Source organism: Mustela lutreola, chromosome 1 (assembly GCF_030435805.1).
Source record: "Mustela lutreola isolate mMusLut2 chromosome 1, mMusLut2.pri, whole genome shotgun sequence".
Classification (NCBI taxonomy): domain Eukaryota; kingdom Metazoa; phylum Chordata; class Mammalia; order Carnivora; family Mustelidae; genus Mustela; species Mustela lutreola.
In genome coordinates this window covers 79,544,523-79,564,366 of record NC_081290.1, presented here as the reverse complement: position 1 = coordinate 79,564,366, position 19,844 = coordinate 79,544,523, and positions in this window count along the sequence as shown.

Genomic DNA, 19,844 nt, shown 5'->3' with positions numbered 1-19,844 from the left:
AACAAGGTACTTGTGATGTAAGCTATTAGCTAAAACACAGCTTCTCAGTGGAATAAATGGATGAGGAGATGGCATAATGTCTGTTACTTAGAATTAGAAGTCTAGTGGAAATGAAGTCCTTCCCAATACTGAAACCAATAGTTACATGAAAATGATTGAAAAGTTACTTTATAATGGTACTGAAATAAACACTATATCATCTGGTTTCATAGCTAATCAGCACATTAGACTCTTATCTTTTCCCAAGGTGCTCTGTGAACTACCAGGTTTAGCTGGAAAATCCTGGGCTTTTGGACATAAGTGCTTACATATATACATATTATTATTACTACTATTACTTTATTTTGTCATGATGCTTTATTAGTCCATATTACTATGCATCATTTTTTAGTAATTCATTTATATTTATTACCATTATTTTATATAATATCCAATTATGATACACATTTCATTATTTCCTTATATTTAATATAGGAGCAGAAAATTTTGTTGTCAACTCTATGAATATATAGTGGTTTTTATCTTTCATATAGATTTTTTAAAAAATTAAAATTTTCCACCTCTCGCCACTATCAGCCACTAAAAATTTTATTCAAATATGCCAAGGTATGTCAACATACACAAGTAATGTAAATACTTTAAAGTGTAATAATAAATCATAGGAGACATTTTTGAAATAGTCAATTTATCATAATTTATAACATATCTTTATGTATATAAATGTATACAGACACGGATTCTGCCTACACAATATACATTTCACCTTAATTCCTTAATTATGGAACAATTTGGCCAAAAAACCTGCAATTAGAATTTGACCAATAAGTCTATTGTCCAGAATTATTTGCTCTCATGTACTTATAGTAATTTATTTTCTTGAATTTTTCAACCTTCATTCATGAAAGTTTAGCAATTTAAACCATTTCTTATTGAGGTAGGAGGGACATTTGTTTAGATGTTTCTGTGAAAAATGTCAAAGTACTAGCCAGTATTCGTTCTTCCACTTATTTTGTCTTAAATATAGATGTGATAAATGAAATAAATGGTATCTTGCAACATGAACTGGAAAGCATGGGGAAAAGGTCAGTAGGAAAGGGGAACTTTGTTCCCAATAACACTGAGGATCAAAACCAAATAAAAAATTCATTATTAGCCAAATTTTTCTAAATGGAAAAATCGATTTTAATATCAGTTTACTTTACATAGATAAATGTTACTTGCACTGAAAATCTGTTCCAAATAATTCAGAACATTATTCATCCATGGTGGAAGTATTCATATCACTTGTCCACTCTTACATTTTTTGCTAAGGTAGAGAATCAAATACAATTAAAAGAAGCAAATGTTTCTACAATCTTCTAGGGATATAATAAAATACACAAATACAATAAGATAATATTTCCTATATTCATTTTAGTACATCAGTTTAATAATTATTTGAAATATTTTCAGTTGATCTGAGTCAGATTTCAGAAGGATTTGTAGCTGGAAATGTTTTCTTCTTTAAGAAGATTGAAATGGCCACATTTGTTTTAACATCTGATATTTATAGCCATTAATTCACATAGCGTGGCAAATATGTTCCAGCCATTGTCATTAATTAATTCAAATAGGGTTCAGTGAGGGATTCAGAAGGAGAGGGTAGAGTTATATAATTTAGTTCAGAAAAAGTTTCTCTTAAGAACTAAAATTAGGGATGCCTGAGTGGCTCAGTCTTAAACATCTGCCTTTGGCTCAGGTCCTTCAGCTCAGGTCATGATCAAGCCCTGCATCATGCTCCCTGTTTTATGGGAGCCTGCTTCCTTCCCTCTGCCCCTCTGCCCTGTGCATGCCCTCTCTCTCTCACTCTATCTCAAATAAATAAACAAAATCTTTTTTTTTTTTAAAGAAGTAAAATAAATTGCTTTATCAGGTACATCTCTATATTTTATTTTTCCCTTTTTGAAAAATGAGCATAATAAATTATACATATATCTGATGCATGGAAAGGAAAATCTATGAATAATTTTATGAATGACTCATAATCAGAAGAATTCTGTGTGATTTTTATCATATGGCCATATTCATGTTGCCTTTCAAGCTTTTTAAAGTAATTTTTCTTAATCTCTTTTCTTTCATTATGTATATGCTAGTAAATCCACTCCTCTACCTAAAACAATAATAAGGACGCTCATGGCTGAAACATCAATTTGGGAAATGATTTTTGAAGTGAAAGACTCTTTCCTTGATGAAACTTTAGTCAGGATCCTCTGAGACCTCTTTTTCACTAGTGTCATCTTGAGTCCTATCTTTAACATGCTATGTCCAGTGGTAGCAAGAATCCTGCTCAGTCAGCTTAAAGAATTCCCCACCATTAATATTTGATCCCCCCAAGATATGTGATCAAATTCCTCATGTTCTACCTCTTATACTGGTCACCTGGGTCTCTCTTCAGCAGGAATTGTATTCAGTCAGTTTAATAAAATGCTTCTACACTTTGATGTCTCCTTAGTAATTGCTATCCATTCATCTTCTCAGTGTGTTGTTGGCTATATATCCCCAACTATTTTTGCTATACTTAGAGTTGAGCATTGTCTTCTCCCACCCCAAAATAGTCCTGAATGAAATCCTCCTTCCTGTTTTAACAAGTGTCAGAATAATTTTTCTTTAACAGAACTAACACAGTATAGGTTAACTATTGAAGCAGAACTACTCCAATACAACCTGCAGATTTTTATCAATTACCATTCATTCTAACATTGTAAAAGCATGATTACTTTGTGTATATCTTTTTCATGCAACAACTTTCTAATTATTTGCATATCAATCTATTTTTAATTATTTTGGAAGTTTTACTTTTTAATTGTACACACAATTAAGTAAGAATGGAATACTCAAAATAAATTCTAAGAAATATAAAGCTGTCAAAATTGGTCAACTTAAATTGATTAACTTAATTCTGTTTCCCTGAACCACATTGTAAATGAAGTCTTAGTTTCACAAGAAACTTAGTAAAAGGTCATAAGCTAAAGTAAAGAATAACTAAACTATTAGCTGGTTAAATGTATGTCTATGCTAACTTTAAATGAAATAAAATTTAAACGAAATATTCCACTTGTTATTTTAAAAACTTCATATATTAGCAAAAGAGCTTACAATAGCTACCCACTCTCCTGGCCAATAGTAATAGTGACAGCATATAGTTAACACCTATAATTAAATATTTCATTTCATAAAATAATACTTTAAAACTTGATTGTTGAGTTTTAAGTTTTTAAATGTTTGAGTATTTAAAATTTAAGAGCACATAAAAATCTTAGAAAAAGACTTTCATTAATAAAATATTCAAAATATGGTAAATTATGCATGATGATTTAATATATGCAAATTGACAAGTGATATGAATAGTAAATTTGAATAGAGAAAATATGTACATAAATGAATGGTATTTCAGAATCTAAGCAAACTGATGACTGCATTATGTACTTGTCCCCAAGGTAAATGAAATATTAATTAGAAAACTTTTTTCATTAAGGGACCAATAAATGAGTATGAACAAATTTTGTTTTTTTCCCATCTTTTTAAAGAATTTTGTTCAATATATTGTCCCCCTAATGTTTTAATATTATTTTTTAGTAAATTGCTTCATTTGTAACAAGACAATGCTTATAAAAGAAAGAATAATGGAATTATGCTTAGCTTTTGAGATTTCTTTTTAAGATTTTATTTATTTGAGAGAGAGAGAGTGAGAGAGAGCATGAGAGGGGAAGGTCAGAGGGAGAAGCAGACTCCCCGTGGAGCTGAAAGCCAGATGCAGGACTCATCCCAGGACCCTGGGATCATGACCTGAGCCAAAGGCAGCAGCTTAACCCACTGAGCCACCCAGGCATCCCAGCTTTTGAGAATTTGGTGGTATAAGATCCTCTATGTTTATTCTTATTTTATGTCCTTAAAAGTTATTGCTGCTATTACTAATAATTCTCTTATATGGTAGACTTGCTTTCTATATAATCTTTTTTTCAAAAGAGAAAGTCTATATCTCTTATCTGATATAAAACAGAAACAAAGGTATCTATTTCCATTTGTAAATGTTAGTAACTTACCATGTATCACTTTATATAATGTTTGATTTGACCAAAGAAAAGGATCATAAACCTAAATGTAAAATTCAAAGTTATAAAACTCCTAGAAGATAACAAAAAAGAACTTCTAAATGACCTGGAGTATGGTGACGACTTTTTTGATAAAATTCCAAAAGTACAACCCATGAAAGAAATAATTGATAAGCTGGATTTCCCTAAACTTAAAAACTTCCATTCTACTAAAAGCACTGTCAAAATAATTAGAAGAGAAGCCACATACTGTAAGGAAAAATTTGCATAAGACTTCTGATGAAGGCCTGATACCTAAAATATAAAAGAACTCCTAAAATTCAAAATAAGAATGGAAACAGACCAATTTAAAAATGGGCAAAAATTAAGGTACATGAAAAGTTGCTCAACATTGCTAATTATCAAGAGAATGTAAATCAAAATTGCAATGAGATATCACCTTACACCTGTTAGAATTGCCATCACCATAAAGATAAGAGATAGTAAGTGTCAGTGAGTATGAGGAGTAAAGGGAACACTGGTACACCTTTGGTGGGAATGTAAATTGGTATAACCAGTATAAAAAACAGTATGGAGTTTTTTTTAACAAAATTAAAAAGAGAACAACCATATGATATGACAACATACTCAAAGGAAATGAAATTACTCAAAGAGATATCTTTATCCTCATGTTCATTGCAGCATTATTCACAATTACCAGGAGATGAAAACCACCTAGGCATCCACCAATGAATGAATAAAGAAAACACACACACAAACACACACATACACACAAAATAAAACAAAACAAAAACAAAAACCACGGTGTGATATTATTTGGATTAACCCAGAGGGCATTATGCTAAGTGAAATAAATCAGAGATAGATAATACTTGGGGCATTTGAGTGGCTCAGTAGGTTAAATATCCCCTTGATTTCAGCCCAGGTCAGATTTCAGGATCCTGAAATCTAGCCCCACTTCAGGCTCTGTGCTCAGTAGGGAATCTATGATTCTTTCCCTCTGCTCCTGCACCTAATTGCTCTTTCTCTTTTTCTCAAATAAATAATAAGTCTTTTTTAAAAAAGACAATATTGTATATAACTTATATACATATAATATTAAAAAAAACAAGCTTACAGAAACAGGGAATAGATCAGTAAAAAATAAATGAATAAATGAGAATGATTAGTGACTTACAATGCATTACTTTATACATTATTTGATTTGGCCATTTCAAATTTCATTGGTAATGTAATTTGACCACAAGTTTGACAGATTGGAAAGTGTTCTATAAGTAAATATTCCAAAATACCCTCACCAAACAATAGGCTGTAATACAAACTGAAATATTTAATATTTGATATTTAAATATTAAACTCTGATGGTACATAAGTGAATATTTGTTGCTTATCTGATAGCTTGCCTTAATTCTGTAACTGAAATAAGAACCATCCAACTCTGTTGTTCACTCCTGTTCTGCTCTGCAGTTTTGCATCTATTATACAGGGTTCAAATCTACTTGAGACAAGAATATTAAAAATGTAGCTCACTGAGTCCAGATATGGAGAATGGAGAAATCACATATTTTTTTTTCTCTTTTTCTTTCCTTAATACCATTATATAGAAGTCAGATTAAAATTAGTAAAAAAATGAGAAGCCTTCCTTGTAAACTAGCTGAAATAATATACTCTACATTGTGCAGGAGAATGGGACAATTTAATTGGTTTATTCATTTACTTAACTATGACTATTTTTATACTTTCAAATTATAATAAATTTAATTGCAGATTAAAAAAAAATTCACTTGTTATTATCTGCATAAACATTTCTTCCATGCTACCTCTCTTTGTATCTGACCAATTCAAATTATCACTCACAGACTATCCAGATTCACTTCACTAAGCACTTGCTTAGAATAACAAAGACAAATTCTGCAATTAGCAACATGTTAAAACTTATAATTTTCCATCTAATTGAATTGAATACCAAAAATTTCTCTTTCAGTAAATGGCCTCTACTCTATCATTGAGATTGTCTCATAGGAATCAGAAAGTGTGAAAATTCTAATAAGGAAATTATGAAAATTTAAAATGAAATTATACTTTCTGTATTATGCTTACTTCATGCTCAGAAATATATATTTTATAAAATTATAAAAACATATCTATATTAAAGTTAGATTTTATTTTTCTTTCCTTGGATTTTCTGTTCTCTTTCTGCTTGTTATTGCAGGTACATTTAGAAAAAGTATACCCATTGTAATGTTGTTTTATTTTTATTTTTTGTTTTTCTTTATTTTTTGTATTGGTAAAATATTCATGTGGACTTGGGGAAGTGATATATAATCAAATGACCATATTTTTCTTTGTTTCACTTTCTCAAAAAATTTATAATCAATTTTTCCAAATTTTAATTGTCTCAAATATATTTGCTTTGTTCATTACCTTTTATGCCTGTAAAAATTTCCTAAGCATGAAAAGTTGCAAATTAGATTAAATATGTCATGTTTAAAGTAGTTTGGTTTTTTTTTTTTTTAAGTTATTTTCCATTATTATGTAACAGGTATTCTCAATATCACATCTTTCGAAGGTTTGGCTGTTCTTTTGTAACTTGACTTTTAAGGTATATAAAATGTTCTGGATCAGAGAAATCATGTAGTTCAGATCACTAAGGGAAAACTACATAACATTTGCTAAATCATGCTAATAGAAAAGCCTTAGAAACAATAGGAATTTTTTTTTCAAATACTTTAAATACCCCATGCGAAATTTACATTTAGCATTCACTGCAACCATCAAAACTGCCTAAAGTAGGGGAAATGTCAGTGAAAGAGATTGAAACTAATAAAAAGAGTAGTAATTGCTTCACTTGTCTAAATTATCATATTTATTATAATTATTTAGAATATATAATATAAGACAGTCAAGTTAAACCAAGTACCTGAAGATATGAACACCCTTTTTATTTTAGGAAATAATTAAAATGCTAATTAATAGGTAGAGATGAACTTTTCAACTGGTAAAACATATATACCTGTCCTTAGTGGATTTGAAAAGGTTGTTCTAAATTTAAGGAAAAAGATAAGTTTTCTACAGTAAAGTGTGGAAAAACCTTCAAATCTTAACCAATAGTTGCATTAAAATCTTATAATGTGTTCACCAAGAAAAAAATAAGATAGTTCAGTTAGAAAATGTAATTTAGGAAAGGATGTAGATTTTAAAAACACTTTTTATTCAAAATCTTGGTCATGAGGTGAAATATATTAGACTGGAATCTGAATACTTATTTAAATCTGAATCTGAATAGATATGTATGTGTAAACTCATTAATTATCTACATCATGAAAACTGGAGAAAAATCTGCTAAGCTGCTTTCATACCTTAAAAATTTAGAATTACAATGTTTCAAAGATGTCTTCTCTTCGTCTCTGATAACTCATAAATGGCAATTATTCATTGATGTAAAAAATATGTGAATATCTCATAATTGGAACTATATGTGGAAATATGCACTTGCTTCATTGACTTTCAGTAGTATATATATTTTAGCTCAAATTATATGCAGATTGAAAAAAATAACATTAGTAGATTCTTCACTTACTGCTCTTTCCTAAAACCAACAAATAATTTTGTATTAGTTTCCAAGAATACAAAGACAAATGTTTGATTGGAAATACCAAATTCTTAAGATTCTTAGGTATAAAAATGAAAAACAAAATTATATTCAGTGTCATCAAACATATTTACTCTGAATGTGACTTAAGTTTCAAAAGATGAAGGACACCGGGGTGGCTCAGTTGGTTAAGTGTCTGCCTTCAGTTCAGGTCATGATCCCAGGGTATTGAGATCAAGTCTTGCATTGGGCTTCTTGCTCAGTGGGGAGTGTGCTTTTCCCTCTGCCAGTCCTGCCTGCTGCTTCTCCTGCTTGTACTCTTTCCCTCTGGCAAATAAATAAATAAAAACTTAAGAAAAAAAAAAGTTTTAGAAGATTAAGTTATAATAAATGGAAATGTTATTAATTTAAACATGTTATAAATAAGTATAAGAATACTTGAATATATACAGCTGGGGCATTGATGAATAGCAACACATAAGATACATAGTAAGTATATATTTTATATCATATATGAACACATACGATACATATCTGTTTATATATATCATATCATATATGATAAATAAGTAGATCATACATAATAATAAGAAACTACATTAGCTGGAATTTGCTTCATTTTATAATTTCCCCAATCCCTTTTTTAACCAAAAACTTAAAGAGGTTATGACACCTCATTCACTGCAAAGGGTAACACTACATCAAAAAATCATTTGGCATTGTAAGAGATAGCTCACTAGCTGAGCACTAAAATTTGAAGCTCAATGTAAAGTAATTTTTATAAAATTTAATTCTGGATTAATAGGTGGTTATAGTGGGTACTGGCTGGACATATGGAAGGTACTTCTAAACACTAATATTATGCTTGAATGACAGAACCTAAGCTGGTTGGATTGATTGATGGAGGCCTTGTATAAGCTTTGAATAATATAAATCAAAAGGCTAAGATGGGCACTTAGGGGGCTCAGTCAGTTAAGCTTCCAGCCCAATTTCAGCTCATGTCATGATCTTAGGGTTGCAAGAAGGAGTCAGGCATTATTTCATACTGGGTGTAGAAACCGCTTAAGATTCTCTTTCTCCAAGGTCAGAAATATTGGAATCCCTGAGGGAGAAGACAAAGAAAGAAGACTAAAAGATAGAGTTGAACAAATTCTCAATGAAAATTTTCCGAGTCTGGGAATGGAACCAGCATTCCTGGCCTAGAGGGAGAAAGATCACCCCCAAAATCAACAGATCTAGAAAGACCTCAAGACACTTGTTTGTGAAAGTGAGTAATCATAGTTTTAGACAAGAGCTCTGAGAGCAGCTAGGGGGAAGAGATTCCTTACCTAAAAGAGGAAGGTCCATCAGAATAATGTTAGACCTGTCAACAGAAACCTGGCAAGTGAGAAAGGGCTAGCAAGACATATTCAGGCCACTAAATGAGAAGAACATACAGCCAAGAATACTTTATCCAGCAAGGCTGACATTCAAAATGGATGGAGAGATAAAGAGCTTCCAAGACCAGCAAAGTTTAAAAGAGTATGTGACCACCAAGCCAGTGCAACAAGAAATATTCAGGGGGTTTCTAAAAAAGAAGAAATAACCCAAGAGTGTCATAAAACAGAAATCTACAGAGATAATCTATAGAAACAAGGACTTCACAGGCAACATGATGTCAATAAAAACGTATCTTTCAATAATCACTCTCAACGAGAATGGCTTACACACTCCCATAAAACAGCACAGGGTTGCAGATTAAATAAAATGACAGGACCAATCCATATGTTGTCTACAAGAGACCCATTTGGAACCTAAGGATATATCCAGACTGAAAGTGCAGGGATGGAGAAGAATCTTTCATGCCAAAAAGATTGGCATGAAATGGGCCTCAAAAGAAAGCTGGGATAGTGATTCTCATATCAGATAGATTAGATGTTAAACTAAAGACTGTATTCAGAGATAAAGAAGGGCATTACATCATTATTAAAAGGTCTATCCACCAAGAAGATCTAACAATTATAAATATTTATGCTCCCAATATGGGAGCAGCCAACTACACAAGACAACTGTTAATCAAGATCAAGAGTCATATTGATATGCATACATTAATAATAGGGGATCTTAACACACCACTCTCAGTAATAGACAGATCATCCAAGCAGAAAATCAAAAAAGAACTTAAGAAACAAGAGCATTGAATGACATCTGAACCAGATGGATCTCTTAGGTATATACAGAACATTCTATCCTAAAACAACAGAATACTCATTCTTCTTGAGTGCACACAGAACTTTCTCCAGAATAGACCACATACTGTATCACAAATCAGGATTCAACCAATACCAAAAGATTGAGATTATTCCTGCAAATTCTCAGACAACAGTGCTTTGAAAATGGACCTCAAAAACAAGAAGAAGTTTGGAACAAATTCAAACACCATGCCTATGAATGTTTGGATCAACCAGGAAATCAAAAAAGAACTTAAACAATTCATGGAAACCAATGAGAATGAAGACACTTTGGTCCAAAACCTATGGATTACAGCACAAGCTGTCCTAAGAGGGAAATACATAGCCATCCAAACTTCCCTCAAAAAAAAAAAAAAAAAAATCCAGAATACACCAGCTCTCATTACACTTTAAAGAACTGGAGAATCAACAACAAATTAAGCCAACCCCACACACAAGAAGGGAAATAATCAAGATTAGAGCAGAGATCAATGAGATAGAAACTAGTGATACAGTAGAACACGTCAACCAAATAGAAGATGACTTTTTGAAAGAATTAATAAGATTGATAAACCATTGGCCAAACTAATCCAAAGAAAAGAAAGTGGTCACAAATTAATAAAATTATGAATGAAAAGGTAGAGATCATGACTAACACCTAAGAAATAGAAATAATCATGAGAAATTATTAACAGTTATTTGCCAAGAAGTTAAGCAACCTAAATGAAATGGATACATTCCTGGAAACCTATAAACTTCCAAAACTGAATCAGGAAGAAATTGCCAACCTGAATAGACCAATGTCTAGTAATGAGATTGAAGCAATGATCAAAAACCTCCCAAGAAACAAGAGCCCATGATCTGACGGATTCCCTGAAGAATTCTACCAAATATTCAAAGAAGAACTAATACCTACTCTCCCAAAGCTGTTAAAAAAAAAAAAAAGAAAAGAAAAGAAAAAGAAAGAAACAGAGAAAACTTCCAGACTCTTTTTATGAAACCAGCATTACCCTGATCCCCAAACCAGGCAAAGATCCCACCAAAAAAAAAAAAAAAAAAAAAAAAAGAATTTTAGACCAATATCCCTGATGAATATGGATGCTAAGATTCACAACAAGATCCTAGCTAATAGAATCCAACAGTACATTTAAAAGGTCATCCACCATGACCAGGTCTGATTTATCCATGGCATGCAAGGGTCTTTCAGCATTCACAAATGAATCAATGTGATAGAACAAATCAATAAGAGAAGAGAGAAGAACCACATGGTCCTCCTAATGGATGGAGAAAATGCATTTGACAACATATAGTATCTGCTCCTGATTAAAACGATTCAAAGTATAGGGATAGAGGGAACATTCCCAACTTCATAAAATTTATGAAAAACCCACAGTGAATATCATCCTCAATGGGGAAAAGCTGACAGATTTCCCTTTCAGATCAGGAACATGACAAGGATGCCCACTCTTGCCACTCTTGCTCAACCTAGTACTAGAAGTCCTAGCAACAGCAATCAGACAACAAAAAGAAATAAAAGGTATTCAAATTGGCAATGAAGAAGTCAAACTCTCTCTCTTTGCAGATGACATGATACTTTATATGGAAAACCCAAAAGATTCCACCCCCAAACTACTAGAACGCATACAGCAATTCAATACTGTGGCAGGATACAAAATCAATGTACAGAAATCAATTGCTTTCTTATACACCAACAATGAAAATATAGAAAGGGAAATGAGAGAATCGATTCCATTTACTATAGCACCAAGACCCATAAGATACCTGGGAATAAAACTAACCAAAGAGGTAAAGGGTCTGTTCTCAAGTAACTACAGAATACTCATGAAAGAAATTGAAGAAGACACAAAAATATGTAAGAGCATTCCATGCTCATGGATTGGAAGAATAAACATTGTTGAAATGTCTATACTACCTAGAGCAATCTATACTTTCAATGCCATTCCAATCAAAATTCCACTGGCATTTTTCAGAGCTGAGACTACAATTCTAAAAATTGTATGGAACCAGAAGAGACCCTGAATTACTAAGGAAATTTTAAAAAAGAAAAACAAAGCTGGGGGGCATCACATTGCCTGATTTCAAGCTTTACTACAAAGCTGTGATCACCAAGACAGCATGGTACTGGCAAACAAACAAACAAACAGACAGACATATGTTCCAGTGGAACAGTGTAGAGATCCTGGATATGGACTCTTAACTCTGTGGTCAAATAATCTTCGACAAAGCAGGAAAAAACATACAGTGGAAAAAAGACAGTCTGTTCAATAAATCGGGTTGGGAAAATTGAACAACTATGTGTGGAAGAATGAAACTCGACCATTCTGTTACACCATACACAAAGATAGACTCGAAATAGATGAAAGACCTCACTGTGAGGCAGGAATCTATCAAAATCCTAGAGAAGAACATAGGCAGTAACCTCTTTGACATTGGCCACAGCAACTTCTTTCAAGATATATCTCCAAAGGCAAAGAAAACAAAAGTGATAATGAACTTTTGGGACTTCATCAAGATCAAAACCTTCTGCACAGTAAAGGAACAATCAACAAAACAAAGAGGGAACCCAAGGAATGGTAGAAGATATTCACAAATGACAATACAAACAAAGGGCTGATATCCAGGATCTGTAAAGAACTCCTCAAACTCAACACACACAAAACAGATAATCACCTCAAAAAATGGGCAGAAGACATGAACAGGCATTTCTCCAAAGAATATATACAAATGGCTCTCAGACACATGAAAAAATGTTCCTCATCACTAGCCATCAGGGAGATTCAAATCAAAACCACATTGAGATACCACCTTTACACCAGTTAGAATGGCCGAAATTAACAAGACAGTAAACAACAAGTTTTGGAGAGGATGTGGAGAAAAGGGAACCCTCATACACTGTTCGTGGGAATGCAAGTTGGTGCAGCCACTTTGGAAAACAGTGTGGAGATTTCCTCAAAAAATTAAAAATAGAGCTACTCTCTGACTCTGCAATTGCACTACTGGGTATTTACCCCAAAGATACAGATGTAGTGAAAAGAAGGGTCATCTGTACCTCAATGTTCATAGCAGCAATTGCCACAGTCATCAAACTGTGGAAAGAACCAAGATGCCCTTCAACAGATGAATGGATAAAGAAGATATGGTCTATATATACAATTGAGTATTATACCTCCATCAGAAAGGATGAATATCCAACTTTTGTATCAACATGGACAGGACTTGAAGAGATTATGCTGAGTGAAATAAGTCAACCAGAGACAGTCAATTGTCATATGGTTTCACTTACTCATGGAGAACAAGGAATAACCCAGAGGACATTGGGATATGGAGAATAGAAGTGAGTTGGGGGAAATTGGAGGGGGAGACAAACCATGAGAGACTGTGGACTCTGAGAAACAGAATGAGGGTTTTGGAGGGGAGATGGGGTTGGGGGGTTGGGTGAGCCTGGTGGTGGGTATTATGGAGGACACGTATTTCATGGAGCTCTGGGTGTGGTGCATAAACAACGAATTCTGGAACACCGAAAAAAAAAAAAAAAGAAAAATTTTCTCATTTTCTCTCTCTTTCCCTTTCTCTCTGTCTCTCCCCCACCCCAACTCTTTCTCTCTCTTTCCCTCAAAAAAAAAAAAAAAAAAGCAGCTAAGAATCTTCCTTAATTATCATGAAACCACCAATAAAAGCAAGAGAGCCACTTCTGCCCTGATGTTTTGGGTTATAAATTACATGATTCAAGAAAATAATATCACTAAGTGTTCAAAAGAAAAGGTGTAAAAATGAGAAATAGAGATTTCTTTTTAGACATCCTTGGATAAGATGTCAATAAGTCACTATTGAGGCTCTTTTGCTCCTTAACTGGAGCTACATCCTTTCTTGATACTAATTTACCATTTATGGAAAGTTATTTTTTAAGCTTGAATTTATAAAGTTTTTACAGTCTAAAAAAAAATCTCATACTACCTATCCAATGCCAGAAAATTATTTATAAAAGTGGCAACTGTTAATATACAAATGTAATACTTATCTTCTTTTACATGGCAGTATCTTTCAAGAAGCTTTTTCTAAGAAATAGACTACTGTTTAAAATATAAACTTTTAGTAAAAAAAACAAAATGCATGTCTTACCAAGAGAAAGATTAAAAAAAAATCACAATTGGAGAGACAAACTTACAGAGAAATATGGGGAAATTGTTACCTCAGACATTAATATTGGGAGGAAGAAAATGGGTGGAATCTGAAGGAAAGTGTTTTCAGCAGGAAAAATCTCAGAATGCTGAAGGAACAGAGACAGCGAAAGGTTAAAGTAAAGAAGTGAGAATCACTTCTTCAAGTGAGGTATTGGAGGGAAGATTTTGTGGAAAGGTGGAAAGTAGAAGAGAATTGCTAATCAGCATTTGGGAGTTCAAGAGAACAGACTTATTTGGGAAGGAGTAAAATAAAGGGCAAGTTTAGATTTGAAGGTGTGCACAGCATTTATAGAAAGTAACAAAGAGAATAATAAAGGAAAATTCTTCATGTGAACAACCGAAAAATTTGGCTACCAACTCACCCTCCCAGACCCATTCAGGGGACTGTTGGAAAACAGATGATCTCTAAATTATTTGGAAATTAGATGACAAAGTCATTGAAACTTTTTTTTTTTTTTTTTCGGAATTAACACAGCTGTGCTACCAAGTACTCTTCCCTTCATTTTCAAAATGTTTGCAAGAGTAAGCTGTACTTCCACCCTTCATCTATTCTGATTTTCAACTCATTTATTTGTTTATGAACCCAATTGGACAATATGAGAAGCATTTATAGAGGAAAAAAACAGATTAAATATAAATCCTTTGGGGGAAAACAACAAATATTTGAGCAAGAAAATGAAAAAGAGACAGTGGCACTTCCTTCTCACCATAGGAAACAGGATTTCTAATGGTCATTTTCTTTTTCATGTATTTCCTACAATTGAATAAAATAATAGGGGTAGGCAACTTGACTGGTGTGCAGTTCCAGCTGGGTCAGGTTTTCCATTTCAGTTGTCAAAACATGGTAGTAATTACTTTCACCATTCAAAGAAATGGATGATCTGCCACAGTATTTTCTGCAGTTACATCAGTTGTTTTCAGTATCATTCCAATTCTGCATCTAATTTTGATCTCTGCTCTACTTACTTCCTTTATTCATAACTCTACTGTGAACCAAGCTCCTAATTGTCTCTGTCATTCTCAGAATGTTAACCCCATGTTTTCAAAGATGTGCAAAACAATGATTATACTAATTACCAACATACACAACTTTGTATCATTTAGATATGAAATAACATTTTTTTCATTTTTATCCAATACCATATAACTGCATTTCAAGTTTTCTAACTGAAGAACTCCAGAAAATATAATTTTTTTGCTGGACAATATTATCCATTTTCACAACCTCTCAATGACCTTAAATTTTATCTTTGAAAGTATTTGTTTCACAAGGTATAAAAATAACATTCTCAAATATCACTATATTAGATTGCTAGATTTAATCTACATAATTCTGGACTTTTGATTTTTAGATTTGTGTACTATTTAATAAGTTCCAGTGCACTGAACTATAACCAAGTCCTATCTGTGCTTTTATTTATTTATTTTTAAGATTTTATTTATTTATTTGACAGAAAGAGAGAGAGTGAAAGCACACAAACCGTGGGAGCTACAGGCAGAGGGAGAGGGAGATGCAGGCTCTCTGCTGACCAGGGAGCCTGATAAGATGCTCCATTCCAGGACCCTGGGATCATGACCTGAGCTGAAGGCAGACACCTAACTGACTAAGTTATACACAGTTGCATAACTTAGAATAAGAAAAGTAGGTAGATATTTCAACAAAGTCTAAAAATATATTTCTCTTTAAAATTTTGGAACAATATACTATGTTATTGAGACAAATAAAACATAAGATCATAGAAAACTATTCATTTTAATAAAACATTAAGATAGTAATAATATGTAAGTATTGAAACATGTATGATAGCTGGAATAATTATGCCTTCATAATTTCTTTAGTTTATATTTTAGTTAACACATAAGAACACTACAAAACTGTATTAATTATTTATCAATCAATTTATCATATTGGATATTATCTTATCTGGATAATATTATTTTAATATTCACTCTTTTCATAATTTTTATCTTACTTATATGGTTTAATATAAAATATTATTGTCTGTCTCAAATAAAGATTACTAATCACCCCAAATTAAATATATAATATAATTCATCAATACAGGGTAGATTTTTTTTTTTTTAACAAATTTAACTTTAAACTATCTTGATGTTGAACTACTGTGGATATATTTCATCAGTTATTAACATTCCCCTTTCAGGTTAATATCAAGTCATCAAAAATTTGGAGTACTCTTGACCCTTTTCTCAAAGTGTAAATTAGTAATATAATGGCAATATTCAGACAGGCAAATATAGACTATGCTCCCTTTGATGAAAACAACGTGAAGTATGGCTTCCCTACTGAGAATCATCTTAGTTTGTGAAATAGTAATTTAGAATGACTATATCTGCAAAGTACGTTGAAAGAAGGAAAATGTGGAAAAGATAATCTGCAACACCTTTATGTATGTCTAGCCATTTCGTATTTCTTTTTTTATTATGTAACTTAACATCAAATGTAAAGTAAGGAGAGTTTCAACAAATTGTCAAAAGTTATTTTATCCATAGTATTCTGACTTCAATTTTCATTTGTTTGCCAAATTTAATCTGAAAAGAAAAAAATGCAGTATTTTGTGTGAAAAGAAATGATGATTTCAAATTTAAAGAATTATTCTTTCATTTGAAAACTAAATGCTTTAACCAATGGCACAATACAGTACACAAATTTCATTAACATTAAATATTAATCTAACATTTTAAAGTTTTATTTTCTGTTATTTATTTAATTTCTTCTTACCCTTACAAGTGTCCTTGTCCTTGTACATTTTTAGCATAAATTGAACTGTTTCCCAAACACTATGGATATATTGAATGTAACATTTTTCAACAGTGGCAAACACATTTTGGTTTATAAACCAGCATCAGATATTAATTTCACTTTCTTTCAGGGAAGTCAATATTTTCTGTATGCTAGAGATATTACATCCAATAGAAATCAAAACTCATTGAAATTTATAGTTATCGAATATCACTCCACAATACTTATTTAAAATATCATTTTACCATTATTTAAGGAATTTTCATCTGTTTTACAGCTGGTGTATAATCCACAGTATACTAACTAATTTTTTTAAGATTTTATTTACTTATTTGACAGAGAAAGAGAGATCATCCATAGACAGAGAGGCAGGCAGAGGGAGAGGGGGAAGCAGGCTCCCTACTGAGCAGAGAGGCAGATGTGGCACTGGATCCCAGTACCCTGAGATCATGACCTCAGCCGAAGGCAAAGGCTTAATGCACTGAGCCACCCAGGTGCCCCTAACTAAATATTTTTAAAATAGTTAATAAACTGCCTAATGTTATATCTATTGAAAGAGTGCTAAGGACTACTATTAAAAATCTGAGAATAAGACATGAATATTTTTGAACTATAGCAATCATATGTCAGCATCCCTACATTGGATTTTATTACAGAATTAGTCAATCTTCATTAACCTTCATCAGTTCATTCTAAAAAAATAGCTTGAAAAATAATCACTTTCAGAAAACAGAAATAATTTCCATGGTTTAGTAGCAGGTTATTTTTTTTTTTTTTAAAGATTTTATTTATTTATCAGAGAGAGAGGGAGAGAGAGCGAGCACAGGCAGACAGAATGGCAGGCAGAGGCAGAGGGAGAAGCAGGCTCCCTGCGGAGCAAGGAGCCCAATGTGGGACTCGATCCCAGGATGCTGGGATCATGACCTGAGCCGAAGGCAGCTGCTTAACCAACTGAGCCACCCAGGCGTCCCATAGTAGCAGGTTATTAACAATAGATTTATTGATTGAAGTAAATGATTCTACTGAATAACATTATAGCTAGAATTTAGAATAGAGGCATATTAAATAAATAAAAAAGAGTATTCAACAGTTTGGTGGCTGTTATGCTAATCAGATCATCTGTCTAAAATGTGTCCATATGGACATTTTTCTGTAAACGTTTTCTTTATTTCCATATTGTGTGTCTGTCTTTTAGGTCCAGGTTTGATTAAATAAAGATGACAATAAATTGTTTTAAACTTTGAGTTTCAAAAGTTAAGCAGACATTTCTGAAATTATTTAATATATACATATATGTGTGTGTATGTTACATATGTAATATTTTATTTAGAATTTAATTTACATGAAGAAAATTTATGAAAGTCCATGGATTTGAGGTGTTTCCAGACTGATTGCTTTTTTTTCTACCTTATTTTGTTTTGCCACAATGAAATGAGATTCACCATCTTATGAATAGAATATATGGCACCAAAGGAAAAATGTGACTAAAACATTATAATAGTTATGCCAGTTTATATTCATACATATTGTTAAAGTTCAAACTTAGAGATAAATATAATTTTTTCTTTATATATATATAAAGAAAAATATATATTTTTATATATAATTTATTTTTTATATACACATACACAACTAAATAAAGACTAAGCTGCATTGGATTGGCAAATAAATTTCATTTTTTTAACATTTTTATTACTAAATGCTTATAACTCAAGAAGAAATATTCCAGTGTATATGCATACTGGAATCATGAAACTGGCCAAAATTAGGAATGCCCAGGTGGCTCAGTCAGTTAAGTGTCTGACTTGGGCTCAGGTCATGATCTCAGGGCCATGTCAGGACCAGCTCCATGTGTGGGTCCCTGCTCAGGGCAGAGTCTGCTTGTCTCCCTCTCCCTGTGCCCTTCCCCACTGCTCATGCTCTCTTGTGCTCTCTCTCTCTTTCAAATAAATAAATAAAGTTGAAAGAAAGAAAGAAAGAAAGAAAGAAAGAAAGAAAGAAAGAAAGAAAGAAAGAAAGAAAGAGAAAGAAGGAAGGAAGGAAGGAGAGAAAAAGAGAAAGAGAAAGAAAGAAATGAAACTGGCCAAAAGCAAGAAAATATTTTGGAGAAAATTTGAAGAGGTGAAAAAGAATATACAGTTGATCTTCATTATTTGGGATTTCACATAACCACTATAATTCATTTATAACCCCAGAATCAGTACTTGCAGTACTTTTGCAGTCATTCATAGACCTGGTCAAACAGCTACACCTTGAGACACCTAGTGTGGACATTCCTAGCTGGATTGAACAAAGTAATAGTACTTTGTTTTCTTATTTCAACTCTCATTATGTAAACAAGGGTCTTTATTACAGGCTGTTATGTGCAACTTTTTCTATCCACATTTTTGCAATTTTTTTGGTGATTTTGCTTTAAAATAGCTCCCAAAGATGGTGCTAAAAATACTGTCTAGTGTTCCTACATAGAAAAAAGACATGATGCACCTTACAGAGAAAATACCTGTGTTAGATAAGCTTTGTTCAGGCATGAGTTATAGTACTATTGGCCATGAGTTCAATGTTAATGAATCAATAATATGGACATGCAGAGAAAGGAAAAGTAAATTTGCTGAACTGTATATAAGGTTACTTTAAAAGTGCTAAATTAACATCAATAGTGTATAATGAATCTGTGGAAAAGATGGCAAATTTATGGATTTTTGAGATGATGACCAATTTAAAAAAAAAATACAAAAGACAGAATAGACAGCATTGTTGCAAAGATAAAAGCCATAGAAATTTACAGACACCTTACTCAGCATCAGGAAAATGTGAAACCTTTCTTGGCTAGTACTGGCTGCTTCAAAAGACAATACACTGTGAGAAATATTAAACTTACAGGTGAAGCAGGTTCTGCAGGTCAGAAGGCTATTGAAGAATTTTACAAATATCTGCTAAGGAAAAGGGTTATGTGGAAGAGCAGGTTTTCAATGCTGATGGGAATAGCTT